At 43.7% G+C, this 17,124-nt stretch overlaps 1 pseudogene; it reads left to right on the top strand.

Annotated features, from left to right (window-relative positions):
* The first annotated feature begins 12,989 nt into the window (after nucleotides 1–12,989).
* LOC120852262 lies at nucleotides 12,990–16,628 on the top strand (annotated as a pseudogene).
* Nucleotides 16,629–17,124: the final 496 nt, after the last annotated feature.

Raw genomic sequence — 17,124 nt, 5'->3', positions numbered from 1 at the left:
GAGGTTAAAGCTGCAATGCGGGAGACCTGGGTTCGATCCCTGGGTCGGGAAGATTCCCCTGGAGAAGGAAATGGCAACCCACTCCAGTATTCTTGCTTGGAGAATCCCATGGACGGATGAACCTAGTGGGCTACAGTCCACGGGGTCGCGACTGAGCAACTTCACTTTCACTTTCACTTTCACTTTCAACTGGAATTAGTGCAGACTCCCCAGGTTAAGGGCTCAGTCCCACAAGCCTGCCTCCTTCCAACTTCAAACACTAGTCACAAGTGGTGGGTCCCCATGTCTCCCATAACTTGCAAGACAAGGTCCAGAAGGATTCTGAGCACAGGGGCATCTGTCCCCATGGAGTCAAGGTTCACCCTTCTCCTGTCACATGGATGTTTCTTGTTTACCAACCCAGAAGTTTGCCAAACTCTATCCTTTGGAGTTTTTATAGAAGATTTTTTTAAAAATTGTGTATTTTTGGCTATGCTAGGTGTTCATTGTTGCATGTAGGCTTTCTCTAGTTGCAACAAGCAGGGGCTACTCTCTAGTTGGAGGGCTGAGGCTTGTGTCTTCCCTTATTGTAGGGCACAAGCTCTAGGGAGTGGGCTCACTAGCTGTGGCACACAGGCTTACTTGTCCCATGGCATGTGGAATCTTCCTGGATCAGGAATCAAACCTATGTCCCCAGCACTGGTAGGCAGACTCTTAACCATTAGACCATCAGGGATGTCTCTATAAAGGCTTTATTATATAGGCACGGTTGCTTAAATCACTGGCCACTGATGATTAATTCAACAACTGGCCTCTTTCCTCTCTCAGAGATAGGAGGAGAGGCTGAACTTGCAACCCTGTAATCACTCGACTGGCTCCTCTGGCAACCAGCCACCATCTGTGGTTATCTAGGGGCTTTCTAAAAATTATCTTATTAACATAAACTCAGGTGTGGTTGAAGGGTGGTTGTTATCACAAATAAAAGATATCTATTTATCTTTAGATCTCTGAAGCTATTTTAGGAACTGAGGATAAAACCCAAGTATTAAAACAAAAGATGCTCTTAATCGCCCTAATAACTTAGGAAATTACAAGGGTACGATGACTAAATATATTTTAGTCTTATTGCTTATGTTGCTTATTATATCATAAAGTCACACACATCTTGTGGGTAAACATCAGATCTGCAAAAATTTGATCCAAGAAAAATTAGTCTATGTAAGAATGTTCAACATGTGCTTAAACTGTCAACAGATAAAACCATACAGGGTGAAAATTTTTATGGATTAAAAACTGACAGGAGAATTAAACTTTCCTGGCAAAATTGAAAAATTTAGACTCTCACTAGGAAAATTAGATTTGGTAAAAATAAAATCACAAAACACAGATGATAATATTAGAAGATGTGGTCAGTATGATTCAATTTGACAAAAATAAATTCCTGATTGATAAGCAAGTCATCTTTCATTGTTAAATTTTATAGTATAAACAGAAAAAAAACATGATCCTGATTAATTTTTTTCAATAAAATAAAAATGGAAATAAGGAAAACCATATACCTGTGTTGTAAGCAGATAGGGTAGGGGGTCCCTGGAGAAAGAGAACCAGGCACACTTTCTTTATTTTAATTTTTATTAATTTATTTACTTATTTTTGGCAGTGCTGGGTCTTTGTCGCTGTCTGCAGGTTTTCTCTAGTTGTGGTGCACAGGCTTCTTACTGCAGAGGCTTCTCTTCCTGCAGAGCACAGACTCTAGGGTGCAAGAACTCAGTAGTCGTGGGCTTAGTTGCCCTGTGGCATGTGGGATCTTCCTGGACCAGGGATTGAATCCATGTCCCCTGCACTGGCAGGAAGACTCTTAACCACTGGACCTCCAGGAAGTCAAAAGCATGGCTTTCTCGACATTTGTTGTTCAGTCGCTAAGTTGTGTCCGACTCTGTGACCCCATGGACTGCAGCATGCCAGGCTTCTCTGTCCTTCACTATTTCCCCAAACTGGCTGAAACTCATGTCGACTGAGTCAGGGATGCCATCCAAACTGTCTTACCCTCTGTCACCTTCTCCTTGACACAGGAGAAGCCATTTTTGGCTTAAGGCATTTTGTGACCTAAGCCTGGCCACAGTGTTTGCCCTTGAACAGGTCTCAGTAATTAGGGATCTTAGGGGAAGAGAGACAATGCAGAACAAAGGAAAAGCCTTGAAGAAACAATAGTTCAGTGATGAAAGAATACTAGTTCCTCCTCAAGGGACAAACATCACAATCTGATACTTATCTTTGAGTTCTTCAGGGAAACTCCACCCAGGTGGAGAATGGAATGATGATGTTGATCTTTTCTGATCCTCGTGACTTCAGTCAACTAGTTTGAATTCTGGCAACCTTTGCCCCAATTCTATGCTAACTTCTCCTCTGCTCAAGCCCCTTCATGAATATGCACGTACCCTTAGCTTAAAACTTCTGCAATTTAGATGTTCTGGGAGACACTGCTTTGGGAAAGATTCCACAGCAAGTAGTTCTCCTTACTTGCTGTGAGTAATCCTTTCTTCTCCTGATCTTTGACTTGGTTGTGTCTTGGCCTGATACCTACAAAGAGGTGAGCCCAGTTTTCAGGTGACAGCAGCGGGTCCCTGTAGCTTTCTGACCTCTAGATTGCGACCTACAGAGGCAGCTCAACCAAAATGTAGATGCTGGCCCCAGGCTTTACTCCTCACTTCAAGTACCTCATTCTCTGCAATAAACCAACTTTTCTTGAAATCTCTAAAGTGTTTTCATTTTCCTTTTCGCACTGAACCCTAGATGAAATATCATTGGATTGACCTGAAGTTATTTGGACTCTGGATCTAAATATACAAAATTTAAAAAATAGAATCATACCAACATTAATACACCTCAGGAGCATTTTCAGGAGTAAATTTCATTAAGCTAAGTTAATGAATCAATTTTCTGGGTCAATTTTCTGTACAATGCTGTTAGTGTTGGTTGTTCAGTCGTGTCCCACTCTATGTGACCCCATGGATAGTAGACCGTCAGGCTCCTCTGTCCATGGAATCCTTCAGGCAAGAATATTGGAGTGGATTGCCACTTCCTTCTCCAGGGGATCTTCCTGACCTGGGGACTGAACCTGCGTTTCCTCTGTCTCCTGTTTTGTCAGGTGGGTTCTTTACCACTATCACCTGAAAACTGGGTTCACCTCTGCAGGTGTCAGGCTAAGACACAACCAAGCCAAAGATGGGGAGAAGGAAGGATTTATTATTCACAGCAAGTAAGGAGAACTTACTTGCTGTGGGATCTTTCCCAAAGCAGTGTCTCCCAGAACATCTAAATTGCAGAAGTTTTAAGCTAAGGGTACATGCATATTCATGCGAAGAGTTGACTCATTGGAAAATACTCTGATGCTGGGAGGGATTGGGGGCAGGAGGAGAAGGCAACGACAGAGGATGAGATGGCTGGATGGCATCACCCAGACTCGATGGACGTGAGTCTGAGTGAACTCTGGGAGTTGGTGATGGACAGGGAGGCCTGGGGTGCTGCAATTCATGGGGTCACAAAGAGTTGGACACGACTGAGCGACTGAACTGAACTGACGTGTATATTCATGAAGGTGCTTGAGTAGAGGAGATTTCAGCATAGAACTGGGACAAAAGTTGACAGAGTTCAAGCTGTAGTTGAATGAAGTCACAAGTATCAGAAAAGGTCAACATCATCATTCCCTCCTCCATTTGGGTGGAGTTGCCTGCAGAACTCAAAGGTAAGTATCAGACTGTGATGTATGTTCTTTCAGGAGGAACTAGGGCTCTGTTTTATCACTCAACTATTGTTTCTTGACTGCTTTTCCTTTGCTCCTGCATTCTTTTGTTCTCTTAATATTGTTAATCACCGAGACTTGTTCAAGTACAAGCATTAAGGCCAGGATTCAGTCCAGTTCAGTTCATTTCAGTTGCCCAGTCATGTCTGACTCTTTGCAACCCCATGACTGCAGCAATCAGGCTTCCCTGTCCATCACCAACTCCCAGAGCTTACTCAAACTCATGTCCATTGAGTCGGTGATGCCATTCAACCATCTCATCCTCTGTCATCCCCTTTTCCTCCTACTTTCAGTCTTTCCCAGCATCAGGGTCTTTTCCTATGAGTCAGTTCTTCACATCACATGGCCAAAGTATTGGAGTTTCAGGCTTCAGCATCAGTCCTCCTAAACAGTATTCAGGACTGATTTCCTTTAGGATGGACTGGTTGGATCTCCTTGCAGTCCAACACCACAGTTCAAAAGCATCTCAAGAGTCTTCTCCAACACCACAGTTCAAAAGCATCAATTCTTCGGTGCTGAGCTTTCTTTATAGTCCAGCTGTCACATCCATACATGACTACTGGGAAAAACCATAGCTTTGACTAAACAGACCTTTGTTGGCAAAGCAACGTCTCTGCTTTATAATATTCTGTCTAGATTGGTCATAGCTTTTCTTCCAAGAAGCAAGCATCTTTTAATTTCATGGCTGCAGTCACCATCTGAAAGTGATTTTGGAGCCCCCCAAAATAAAGTCTCACTGTTTCCATTGTTGCCATTGCAGAGAAGCAACAGTTAGAACAGCACATGGAACAACAAACTGATTCCAAATCGGAAAGGAGTGCATCAAGGCTGTATACTGTCACCCTGCTTATTTAACTTATTTGCAGAGTACATCATGTGAAATGCTGGGCTGGAGGAAGCACAAGCTGGAATCAAGATTGCAGGGAGAAATATCAATAATCTCAGATATGCAGATGATACCACCCTTATGACAGAAAACAAAGAAGAACTAAAGAGCATCTTGATGAAAGTGAAAGAGGAGAGTGAAAAAGTTGGCTTAAAACTCAACATTCAGAAAACTAAGATCATGGCATCCGGTCCCATCACTTCATGGCAAATAGATGGGGAAACAATGGAAGCAGTGAGAGGCCAGGATTAGATCATGAAATGCCTTTGGCCAAAAATGGCTTTTCTTCTGTCAAGAAAGTCATGTCTGGTTCTCTTTCACAGGGGCCCTCACCCCTATCTGCTTACAGTGCTGCCAGCACAGCTGACATAAGATGATAGGAATCAGCAGCCACTGTAAAACTACATCTGCAGAAGTTTATTCTTCTGTCCCTGGTGCTGGATGGAGGATGTCTCTGCCTTGCTTCCAGATCTCTTGCAGTTTGATCCATTGGCAGAACCTGAACCTTAATAATATCCTTGCTGGCAAGGGAATCTGGGAAACACAGCTCTCAAGTTGGAGTCTGCAGTGTACTTAAGAGGCTAGAAGTGGGAGGGATGGATGCTGATTACCTCTAAACAATATCCAGCTTTGCAGAGGAGTTGTGATGGTTCATTTCATGTGTCAGCTTCTCTGGGTCATGTGTCGCCCCTGTCTTTATATTCGGTTGTTGTTTGGTTGCTAGGTCATGTCCAACTTTTCTTGCAAGCCCATGGACTGTAACCTGCCAGGTCCCTCTGTCCATGGGATTTCCCAGACAAGAATACTGGAGTGGGTGGCCATTTCCTTCTCTAGGGTATCTTCCCGACTCCGAGATTGAACCCTCATCTCCTGCACTGCAGGCAGACTCTTTATCAGTGAGCCACAAGGGGGGTTCTACATCTCCATACACAATGAATATATTTGTTCTGTTTCTCTTCAGAACCCTAACTAATAGAAGAGTCAAAGTACCTTGTGTCCTGAGAAGAGTCTTAAAGGGGTTAACTTGAACCCCACTGTGTGAGTCACTGGAAAAGCAAAGCTGGGTGGGGACAGCACCTCCCTTCCCAGAGCTCACAGGTTGGAGGGGACACACACAGAGGCAGTTTCTTCTGTTGGAAGAGTGTGCAGTTTCCTCAGTTCAGTCTCATTGCAGTAAAGATTTGAAATGACAGATCAATGTTACAGCTCAGTTACAGCTCAGAGCTTTATTTGGTAAATAGAGGATAGTACACCCCCAAGGCATGAGGGCAGGCTGACCCTGGAGGAGAGACCTCAACTCATCTTGTCTCCTTTTTCTACTTTTTGTCTCCTCCTCCCACCCCAGCTTGCTCTATGCAAATTAGGGCTAGGCCCCATCATCAATCAGGAAGTGTGCATGTTTGTTTCACCTGAGGTTCCCACTCAGGTCCATGGATTTTTCCTTTGTTCCCTTTTCTTGTGCATTATCTCATTCTTTGTCTTTTAGCTGCTACCAATTTGGACTCCTTTTTCTATTCTAACTACCTAACACCCCTAAAGTATGGCCATGTTTGCAAAGAAAACTAAACTCACAATGAAGTAGTAGGGGAGGAATGATTCACATGGCCTGGAGAGTTGGAGTCAAGAAAAGGTTTGAGGCTCAATAACCTTTATTTTTGGTGTTGAAAGGTGGCTGCAGTGACTTCCCTGGTGGTCCAGTGGCTAAGATTCTGAGTTCCCGATGCAGGGGGCCTGGGTTCAATCCCTAGTCAGGGAACTAGATCTCACATGCTCCACCTACGAATTCACAAGCTGTGACTATAGATCCCATGTGACACCAAGTAAGACCCAGCACAGCCAAATAAATGAAAAAAAAAATTTTTTTTTAAAAAGGTGACTGCATTCACATGGTAGGGAAAACCAGGACTTGTTCAGAAGAGAAAACAGCCTAAACAAGGCCTGGCAATACTTTCTGCATTTAGAAACACCTGTGGCTCTGAGTATAGGGGTACCTTGTTTTACTGCACTTTGTAGATATCTTTTTTTTTTTTTTAATGGAAGGTTTGTGACGACCTTGTGTTGAGCAAGTCTATTGGCACCATTTTTATAACAGCATTTTGTCACTTTGGATTTATATCATGTTTTGGTAATTCTCACAGTATTTCTAACACTTTTTTAGGGTTTCCCTGGTGGCTCAGATAGTGAAGAATCTGCCTGCAATGTGAGAGACCTGGATTCAAAACCTGGGTTTAGAGGATCTTCTGGGAAGGGAATGGCTACCCACTCCAGTATTCTTGCCTGGAGAATTTCATGGACAGAGAGGAGCCTGGGGGCAGCACAGTCCATGGATTTGCAAAGAACTGGACAAGACTGGGTGATTAACACTTTCACTTTCAAATTTTTTCATTGTTATTACATTCGTGAGGGTGATCTGTGATATTGATCTTTGATGTGACTATTATAATTGTTTTGAAGCCATGAACCACGCTTATATAAGGAGTGAACTTAATGGATTGATGTGTGTGTGCGTGTGTTCTGACTATTCCATTGGCCGGTCATTGTCCCTTTCTCTCCCTCTCTCTGGGCCTTTCTGTTCCCTGAGACACAACAGTATTAAAATTAGGCCAATTCATAACCCTTTAAAGGCTTTTAAGTTTTCAGGTGAAAGGAAGAGTCATACATCTCTCACTTCAAAGCAAAAGCTAGCAATGACTAAGCTTAGTGAGGAAGGTATGTTGAAAGCCATGATAGTCCAAAAGCTAGGCCTCATGGGCCAAAGAAAAAGAAAAAGTTATTGAAGGAAATGAAAAGCATTGCTCCAATGAACACACAAATGATAAGAAAGACTTATTGCTGATGTGGAAGAAGTTTTAGTGGTCTGGGTAGAAGATCAAACCAGCTCTAACATTCCCTTAAGTCAAGGCCTAATCCAGAGCAAGACCCTATTGCTCTTCAGTTCTGTAAAGGCTGAGAGTGGTGAGGAAGCTGCAGAAGAAAAGTGTGAAACTAGCAGAGGCTGGTCTATGAGGTTTAAGGAGAGATGACATCTCTGTAATGTGAAAGTACAAAGTGAAGCAACCAGTGCTGATGTAGAAGCTGCAGCAAGTTATCCATAAGATCTAGCTCAGATCATTAACAAAGGTGGCTATGTTAAACAACAGATATTCCATGTAGATGAAACAGGCTTCTGTTGGAAGAAAATGCCATCTAAGACTTTCATAGCTAGAGACCAGTCAGTGAGCTAGAGAGTCAATGCCTGGCTTCAATGCTTCAAAGGGGCTGACTCTCTTATTAGGGAATAATGCAGGTGGTGACTTGAGGCTAATGCTCATTTATTGATTTCCCAAAATCCTAAGGCCCTTAATATTTATGCTAAATCTGCTTTGCTTGTGCTTTATAAATAGAACAAAACCCAAATAGAACAACACTCAGACAGTACATCTGTTTGAAACATGGTTTATTGAATATTTTAAGCCCACTGTTGAGATCTACTGCTAAGAAAAAAAAAAAAAGATTCCTTTCAAAATATTCCGGCTCATTGACAATGCACCTGATCAGCCAAGAGCTCTTATGGAAATGCTTAATGAGATAAATTTTGTTTTCATACCTGCTAATACTATATCCATTCTGCAAGGAGTTATTTCTACTTCCGAGTCTTATTAGTTAGGAAATACATTTCATAATGCTGTGGATGCCAGAGATAGTGATGGATCTGGGCAGAATCATTAGAAAACCTATTCTGGACCTGGAGAAGGTAATGGCAACCCACTCCAGTATTCTTGCCTGGGAATTCCCACAGACAGAGGAACCTGGTGGGCTACAATCCATGGGGTCACAAAGAGTTGGACATGACTTAGCAACTAAACAACAATAGCAATATATATTATTTTATTCATGTGGAATAAGTTCTTAAAACCAGAGTTGATGGGTTAAGGAGCCTATGTACTGGTTATTTTGGTAAATATTATAAAATTCATTCTCCATTTGAAGTTGTTTATTTTTGGCATTTTGATAGAGGAAAATACATCTTGGTGCTTTTTCTCTTATCATGAATATTTTAATCTTTATCTTATTATGGATGAGTTGAATATATATTAATATGTTTAAGAGCAAAAAAAAAAAAAAAAGCCTACTGGAAAGGATGAACTGTTCTTGACTCTATTGAGAACATTTGTGATTCGTGGGAAGAGGTCAAAATATCAACACAAATAGGAGTTTGGATGAAGTTGATTCCAATCCTTACGGATGACTTTGAGGGATTCAAGACTTCAGTAGAGGAAGTAACTGCAGCTGTGATGGAAATACTAAGAGAATTAGAAGTGGAAACTGAAGATGTGACTAAATTGCTGCAGTCTCATAATAACACTTGTACAGATGAGGAACTGCTTCTAGAAAATGAGAAAAAAAAGTGGTTTCTTGGGATGGAATCTACTCCCAGTGAAGATGCTGTGAAGACTGTTGAAATGATAACAAAGGATTTGGAATATTACATGAACTTATTGATGAAAAAGTGGCAGGGTTTGCGAGGACTGACTTCAACTTTGAGAGAAGTTCTCCTGCGGGTAAAACACTGTTGGAAAGCAATGCATGTTACGGAGAAATCATTCATGAAAATAAGAGTCAACTGATGTGGCAAATTCATTGTTGTCTTATTTTAAGAAGATATCACGGCCACCCCAGCCTTCAGCAACCACCATCCTGATCAGTTAGCAGCCACCAACTTCAAGACAAGACCCTCCACCAGCAAAAAAAAAATATGATTTGTTGAAGGCTCAGATGACAGTTAACATTTTTTAGCAATAAAGATTTTTTCAATTAAGGTCTGTACCTTAGTTTTTAGACATAACACTTTTGTACACATCATACCACAGTCTACTAATAGAACTTTAAAAAATAACTATTTTTGGCTGTGCTGAGTCTTCACTGCTGCTCGGGCTTTTCTCTAGTTTCAGCAAATGGAGGCTACTCTCTGGTTGCAGTGCTAGGGCTTCTCATTGTGGTGGCTTCTCTTGTTGCAGAGCATGAGCTCCAGGGCACTTGGTGCACTAGTTCTGGCACATGGGCTCAGTAGCTGTGGTTCCCGGGCTCTAGAGCACAGGCTCAGAAGTTGTGGCGCACGGGCTTAGCTGCTCTGAGGCATGTGGGGTCTTCCTGGATCAGGGATTGAAGCCATGTCTCCTGCATTGACAGGTGGATTCTTTACCACTGAAGAACAGGGAAAGTGTGTTAGTCACTCAGTGTCCTCTTTGCGACCCCATGGACTGTGGCCCAGCAGGCTCCTCTGTCCATGGAATTCTCTAGGCAAGAATACTGGAACTATTCTCTTCTCCAGGAGATCTTCCCGACACAGGGATCCGACCTGTGTCTCCTGCATTACAGGCAGATTCTTTACATCTGAGCCACCAGGGAAGCAGAAACCCAACATAACTTTGAAATGCACTGGGAAACCAAAAAATCTGTGGGACTTGCTTGATTACAGTATCCGTTCTATTGCGGTGGTCTCAGAGGCGTGTCTGTAGTCATGGCCTTAGGTGCTCAGATGCTGTGTGGTCGGAAAAGGTGCAGCATAGTTGGTAGGCCAGATCGTGACTGATGAGTGTCCCTGTCAACCACCAGCAGTGGAAGGGGGCGGGAGAGTGGCACCTGGGGGCCCCTTTGGAACTCAGTAATGTAGGGCTTGGGGAGCAGTGCTGGGCTCAGGAAACAGGCTGGAGAGAATCTTCTAAGCCAGGATCTCCAGAGGAATGACTTCACAGCATTGACTCCAGTGTCTTCCTCCCCGACAGACATTCGGTCCTTTAGTGCAGTTAATCCACCTCCTAATACCACTTTCTGCTTATTGCCTCTCATGTTCTAAACTTCCAACAAGTAAATGATTTTTCTCTCTTTCCAGTTCTAAAGCCATCCACCAAGTTAGCAGTTCCTAGGGTGTGGCTGTCCCAGCTGGCATAGCACTGAAACATGGGTTGAATTTTTTTTCCAGGGATCATTTACAGCTGTGAGCAGATCCTATAGGTGACCAGGCCCTGACCCTGGTTGGCCCAAAGTCCCCACTGATTTCATGTGACCAGACATTCAAAAATCCTGAAGAAAAACAGGCTCACCTGTAACTGAAAAATGAAGGTAAAACAGATCGTTCAAGATGATGACTGCAGAGAACAGAGCCCAGTATGGCCATTCAACATCAAAAACCCTGGGAAGTGGGTATGATTATGCCCATTTTACAAATGACACATCTGAGTCCTACTTAGGTAGAAAGTGGTCTAACCGTCCTTTGCTTCCGAGTCTAATGCTCTTCCCAGTAATCTACATGGCAACCCCTACATGGGGTAGCCCTTGTTCCCTGTCTTCTTTGATGCTTGTTCTTGGAAGAAAATCCAAATAGGGACACTTTTGATGGTGACCAGAGCTTCCCTGATGGCTCAGCTGGTAAATAATCCACCTGCAATGCAGGAGATCTGGGTTCGAGCCCTGGGTTGGGGAGATCCCCTGGAGAAGGGAATGGCTACCCACTCCAGTATTCTGGCCTAGAGAATTCCATGGACTGTACAGTCCATGGGGTCGCAAAGAGTCGGACATGACTGAGTGACTTTCACGTTCACTTTTGATGGTGACAGATAGTAAAATGTCAGGACAGTAGATGTAAACCCGACTGTCTCAGTCAAACTGGGCTGTAGGGTCACTCTGTAGTAAGCAGAGTTTGATATGCATGGGGGGAAAAAAGATGTGTGCATGTCAGTTACCTGAAAAAGGTATGAGACGATTTGTCTTAGGAACAACCTGGGGAGAGAGAGGATATAGACTAGCTTGAGACACCCCAGGGAAAGGCGATCATGTATGGAAAGATCCCGCCAGGATGCCAAACTTCCTGCCCGGCAGCCCCCTCCCTCACTCAGATCGCTTCTTCTCCCTGCTGTAATCTCCATTAATATTCTGGTCTGAACTGCGTCCTGAAAGGAGGCAGCAGGAAGCTCTGCCTGGATTAGCCAGGCGGAGTGAGACTCTCAGGGGACAAAAGACATCCAAATCTCACAGGTGTGGGCTGAATCCCAAGTCTGCTTGGCAGGAGCAGAGCTCCAGAGGTTTCCAGGGATACCTACATCCTCTCTCTCTCACACACACATATACAGTCACACACTCAAGCACAAAATTTCCCCTTTAAGTTTGAGAAGTCAGTTGCACAAGAACATAATGGAGAATATCAAACCTCATTGGAAAACACATGGAGGGTCCCACCTCATTCCTTGTATAACCTGAGCTGTCTGGGTGATATGTTTGCTAAAAACAGTAATTCCAGGACTTCCCTGGTGGTCCAATGGTTAAAAATCCACTTTCCAACGCAGTGGATATGGGTTCGGTCCCTGGCCTGGGGAATTAAGATCCCATAGTCTGCCGAGCATCTAAGTCTGTTCTCTGGATCCCAGGTGCCAAAACTAGAGAGTCTGCGTGCTACAACTAGAGAAGCCTGCACCACAATGAAGAGCCATGTGCCGCAACTAAGGCTGGATGCAGCCACATTAAAAAATTTAAAAAAGCAAAAAAAAAAAAAAAAAAAAACATTAAAAAATTAAAAATTAAAAAAAAAAAAAGGAAAAAAACCCAAAACAGTAGTGCCATCAAAGGAACTGTCCTAAGATTTGGCATCATGAAATCTAGGTTAGGTTTCTGTCTTTGATGCCTTTATCTGTGTCAGTCTGAGAAAGTCAGCTTAGTTCTCTGAGATGCAGTTTCATCATTTATAAAACGAGAAAAATATTTAGTTCACCAATTGTTGAAGGATCCACTGGCCACACCTGTAAGAATACATGATAAATTCTAGTATTAGCTCATGTGTGTGGTGTGATGATGAGGATGATAATAATAACAGATAATAATGATGGGGTATCCCTGGTGGTCTGGTGGTTAGAACTCTCAGCTTTCACTGCTGAGGGCTCAGGTTCAATCCCTGTTTGGGGAGCTACACTTCCCTCATAGCTCAGTTGGTAAAGAATCCATCTGCAATGCAGGAGATCCTGGTTTAATTCCTGGGTTGGGAAGATCTGTTGGAGAAGGGATAAGCTACCCACTCCAGTATTCTTGGGCTTCCCTGTGGCTCAGCTAGTAAAGAATCTGCCTGCAATGCAGGAAATTTGGGTTCAAGCCCTGTTGGGAAGATCCCCTGGAGAAATGAAAGGCTACCCACTCCAGTATTCTGGACTGGAGAGTTCCATGAACTGTATATTAGATGGAATCGCAAAGAGTCGGACCTGACTGTGTGACTTTCACTTTCACTTTGGGGAGCTAAGATCCTACAAGCCGAATGGTACAGTAGAAAAAAAAAAAAAAAAGAGTTGATGACTAAAGATGATGGTGAGGAAGCTGTTAGTGATGATGATAATAAAAGGTAACAGTGTTGATGGCAAAGATGAAGATGATGATGGAGAGAAAGGTGAAAATGCTAAGGGTTGGGGAACCACTTGAGAGTCGTATTCAGATAGCTGAAAACTTTCAGAAGTACAAAGTAAATCTGTTTGACTCTAGATGAACACAAAGGAGGGAAAGCCTACATTTCTTGAGCACTTGCTGTGTTCCAGGGTTGCCAAGAGCTGTCACAATCTTCCCTTGCTTCACCCTCATGGTGACTCTGCAAAGTCTCCACATCAGTCTTAGCCAAGACAAAGTGATTTGCCCAAAGTCATACAGGCTAGAAAACATGGCAGAACCCAGCTTGACTTTGAATTGGTTTTGTAAACTCTTAATCTTTATATTTGGGCTTCCCAGGTAGCAGCAGTGATAAAGAATCCATCTACTAATACAGGAGACATAAGACGAATGGGTTTGATCCTTGGGTCGGGAAGATCCCCTGGAGGAGAAAATGACAACCCACTCCAGTATTCTTGCCTGGGAAATTCCATGAACAGAGGAGCCTTGTGGGCTATAGTCCATGGGGTCGCAAAGAGTCAGACATGACTGAGCAACTGAGCATAATCCTTATATTCATCACTTCCTCATATAAGGAAGACTGTTTTTCATGCCAGCAGAATGAGTATGCTCAAAAGGAATAAGAAAAACATCACTGGAGCATCCAGAAGCTATTCCAACATCCCCTTAGGAGGGCTATCACCTGGCAGGTTGGGCCAGATCACCTTCTGATGCTGTCAGCTCTCTGACTTTAGAACACAGATTATGCATATATACATAATGCCCTACTGACACTCTGTACTCCTGGACTGACCAGTTGCTTTCATCTCTTTTGGCAGTATAAGATGATGGTTAAGATCAGAGATTCTGGAGTCACAGAGACCTGGGAGCAGGTCCCAGCTTCCTATTGTATAGACAGATATGGAAAGGCCCAGAGAGGGTAAGAGACTTGCCCAGGGATGCATAGTGAGTCAGGCAGCAGCACCTGGTGCAGAATCCAGGTGTCCTGATTCATCACTTTCTTCCCTAAGAGACCAAACCCTCCTTCACTGATGTCAATAGATGCTGTCTGCATTGCCTCTCAAAGGACACACTGACACATTTACCTAGCTCCTCCCTCCTTACCTAACCACTGGGTTCATGTCACATGGGTACCCAGACACCTTTATCGATTCCATCTGCTTCAAATAGCTCATCATTGGCTTGGCTCCTTTCTCTGAATCAACCAGAATCCTGGGAAACTGACCAGGGTGCTCCTCTGAAGGCAGACAGTAGTATGTGTGTATGTGTATGTGTGTGAGTGTTGTGGAGATTGTGGTGGCAACTGGTCTACCCAGGTGATCTTATTGACATGTCAACCACAGCTGGGCAGAGCAAGTGGGGTGGGGATAATTATCTCTTGTTGACAGATGAAGTCACTGAGGTTCCCTGGGGTTATGTGCCTGTCCCTCCCCTTTGTGGGCCTCGGTTTTTTTCCCCTGGTCCTAAGGTCTTTTTCAGCTCTAACGATCGATGCCTTTATAATTTGCCCAAGTTTACAAAACTATTTAGAAGCAAGGTCAAAACTAAGAAAGAAGTCTTGGGTCTCCTAGACCAGCAATCTTTTTAAAGCTAATTGTATTAGTTCTGTTGTTGTTTAGTCGCTAAGTCATGTCTGACTCTTTTTGTGACCCTGCGGATTGTAGCCTGCCAGGCTCTTCTGTCCACAGGATTTTCCAGGCAAGAATACTGGAGTGGGCTGCCATTTTCTTCTCTGAAAGATCTTCCTGATCCAGGAATCGAACCCATGTCTCCTGCATTGGTAGGTGGATTCTTTACCACTGAGCTGCCTGGGCTTCGTTTAGGGCTGCTGTAAAAAAGTTGCAAAATGGACGGCTTAAAATAAGAGAAAGTTATCTTCTCATAGTTCTAAAGACTAGAAGTTTGAAATCAAGATGTTAGCAGGGCCGTGCTCCTTCTTCAACCTCAAGGCAAAGGTCTTTCTTGCCTCTTCCAGCTTCTGGTAGCTCCAGGCTTTCATTGGCTTGTGCCAGCCTTACTCCAATTACTGTCTCTGTCTTCGTACAGCCACCTTCCCTCTAGGCTTGTGTCTTCACTCGGGGTTCTCCACCCTGTGTACATCTGTGTCCAAATTTCTCCTTCTCATAAGGACATCTGCCATATTGAATTAGGGTCCATCCAAATGCCCTCATCTTAGATTGATTACATCTACAAAGATCCTAGTTCCAAATAATGTCACATTCATGGGTACTGGGAGTTAGGACTCCAGCATAACCTTGAGGGGACTCAATTCAACGCATGACACTAATAATCGCTCACCTTGAAAAAAAGACTTTTCCTTTTGCCAGGCTTTTCTACATGGATTGTCTCACTTAATATAAAGTAGGCATTATTGACACTGAAGATGGTGGCCGTGTGGGAAGGTAGCTCTGGGTTTCGATTGTCAGACATATGGATGCCATTCCTTGGGACATTCCTGCTTCTGCAGACCTTATGCCATGCTCCTGCTGTCACCCAGCATGCATCCTACTGAAAGGGTACAGCATTCAAAGAACTAAGCCTTGATGATTTAAAAATTTTTTAATAAGTTAATTAATCAATTTTATGGAGAAGGCAATGGCACCCCACTCCAGTACTCTTGCCTGGAAAATCCCATGGATGGAGGGGCCTGGTAGGCTGCAGTCCATGGGGTTGCCAAGAGTTGGACACGACTGAGCGACTTCACTTTCACTTTTCACTTTCCTGCATTGGAGAAGGAAATGGCAACCCACTCCATTGTTCTTGCCTGGAGAATCCCAGGGACGGGGGAGCCTGGTGGGCTGCTGTCTATGGGGTCGCACAGAGTTGGTCACGACTGAAGTGACTTAGCAGCAATCAATTTTTGGCTGTGCTGGGTCTTCATTGCTGCTTGTGAGCTTTCTCTACTTGTAGCAGCAGGGCCTACTATTCATTTCGGTGCATGAGCTTAGCTGACCAGCAGCAGGTGGAATCTTTCCAGAGCAGGGACTGAACCCATGTCCCCTGCATTTGCAGGCAGATTCCTAACCACTGGACCACCAGGGAAGTCCAAGCCCTGATGACTTTAAGGGGAAATATCTGGTGCTCTTCTTCCATCCTTCGGATTTCACCTTTGTGTGTCCTATAGAAATTGCTACTTTTAGTGACAAAGCCACTGAATTTCATAATGTAGAATCATTGCAGCGTCAGGTAGATCCCCACTTCAGCCACCTGGCCCAGATACATACACTGAGGAAGAATGGTGGTTTGGGCCACATGAACATCATGCTCTTGTCAGATATGACTAACCAAACTTCCCAAGACGAGGGTGTGCTATTTGTTAGAAGGTCCTGTCCTTGCACTACGAGGTCTCTTCGTAATTGACCCCAATGTAGTCATCATGCTTTTGAGTGTCAACGATCTCCCAGTGGGCCCAAGCATGGGAGAGACCCTAGCTTGGTGAAGGCATTCCAGTTTGTGGAATTCCACTGAGAAGTCTGCCTAGCCACCTGGACACTGGATTCTCCTATAATCCAATTCCATCCGATTGCTTCCAAGAAATACTTTGAGAAGGTTAATCAGTAGAGCATCCCACGCATGCCTGTAGCTTGTCACACCAGAAAAGAACTTTAAGCCTTTCAAAGAATATTGTTTATAGAAGGCAAAGATCGAGTCACACCTGTAGTCACAAATGTTACTCTCTATGTTCTGTTTTTATAACATGACCTAGGTTTTTTTTGAGGGGGCTTCCCAGGTGGTGCTAGTGGTAAAGAACCCACCTGCCAGTACAGGAGACATAAGAGATTTGGGTTCCATCCTTGGGTCGGAGGGTATGACATCTTTGGAGGAGGGTATGACAACCCACTCCAGTATTCTTGCCTGGAGAATCCCATGGACCGAGGAGCCTGGTAGGCTGCAGTCCATAGGGGTGCAAAGAGTCAGACACAACTAAAGTGACTTAGTGTGCATGCATATAGGTTTTTAAAATGTGGTTATTTATTAAGGCAAGGAGTGCCTTATTGGCAATGTATAGATTTCTGGCTGGTTTCCATAAAATGTGTAGTTCACCTATTTCTTGGGT

This window comes from Oryx dammah, unplaced genomic scaffold (assembly GCF_014754425.2).
Source record: "Oryx dammah isolate SB20612 unplaced genomic scaffold, SCBI_Odam_1.1 HiC_scaffold_25, whole genome shotgun sequence".
NCBI lineage: Eukaryota > Metazoa > Chordata > Mammalia > Artiodactyla > Bovidae > Oryx > Oryx dammah.
Note: the sequence above shows the minus strand (reverse complement) of the source record. Positions and strands in the feature narration are given on the sequence as shown.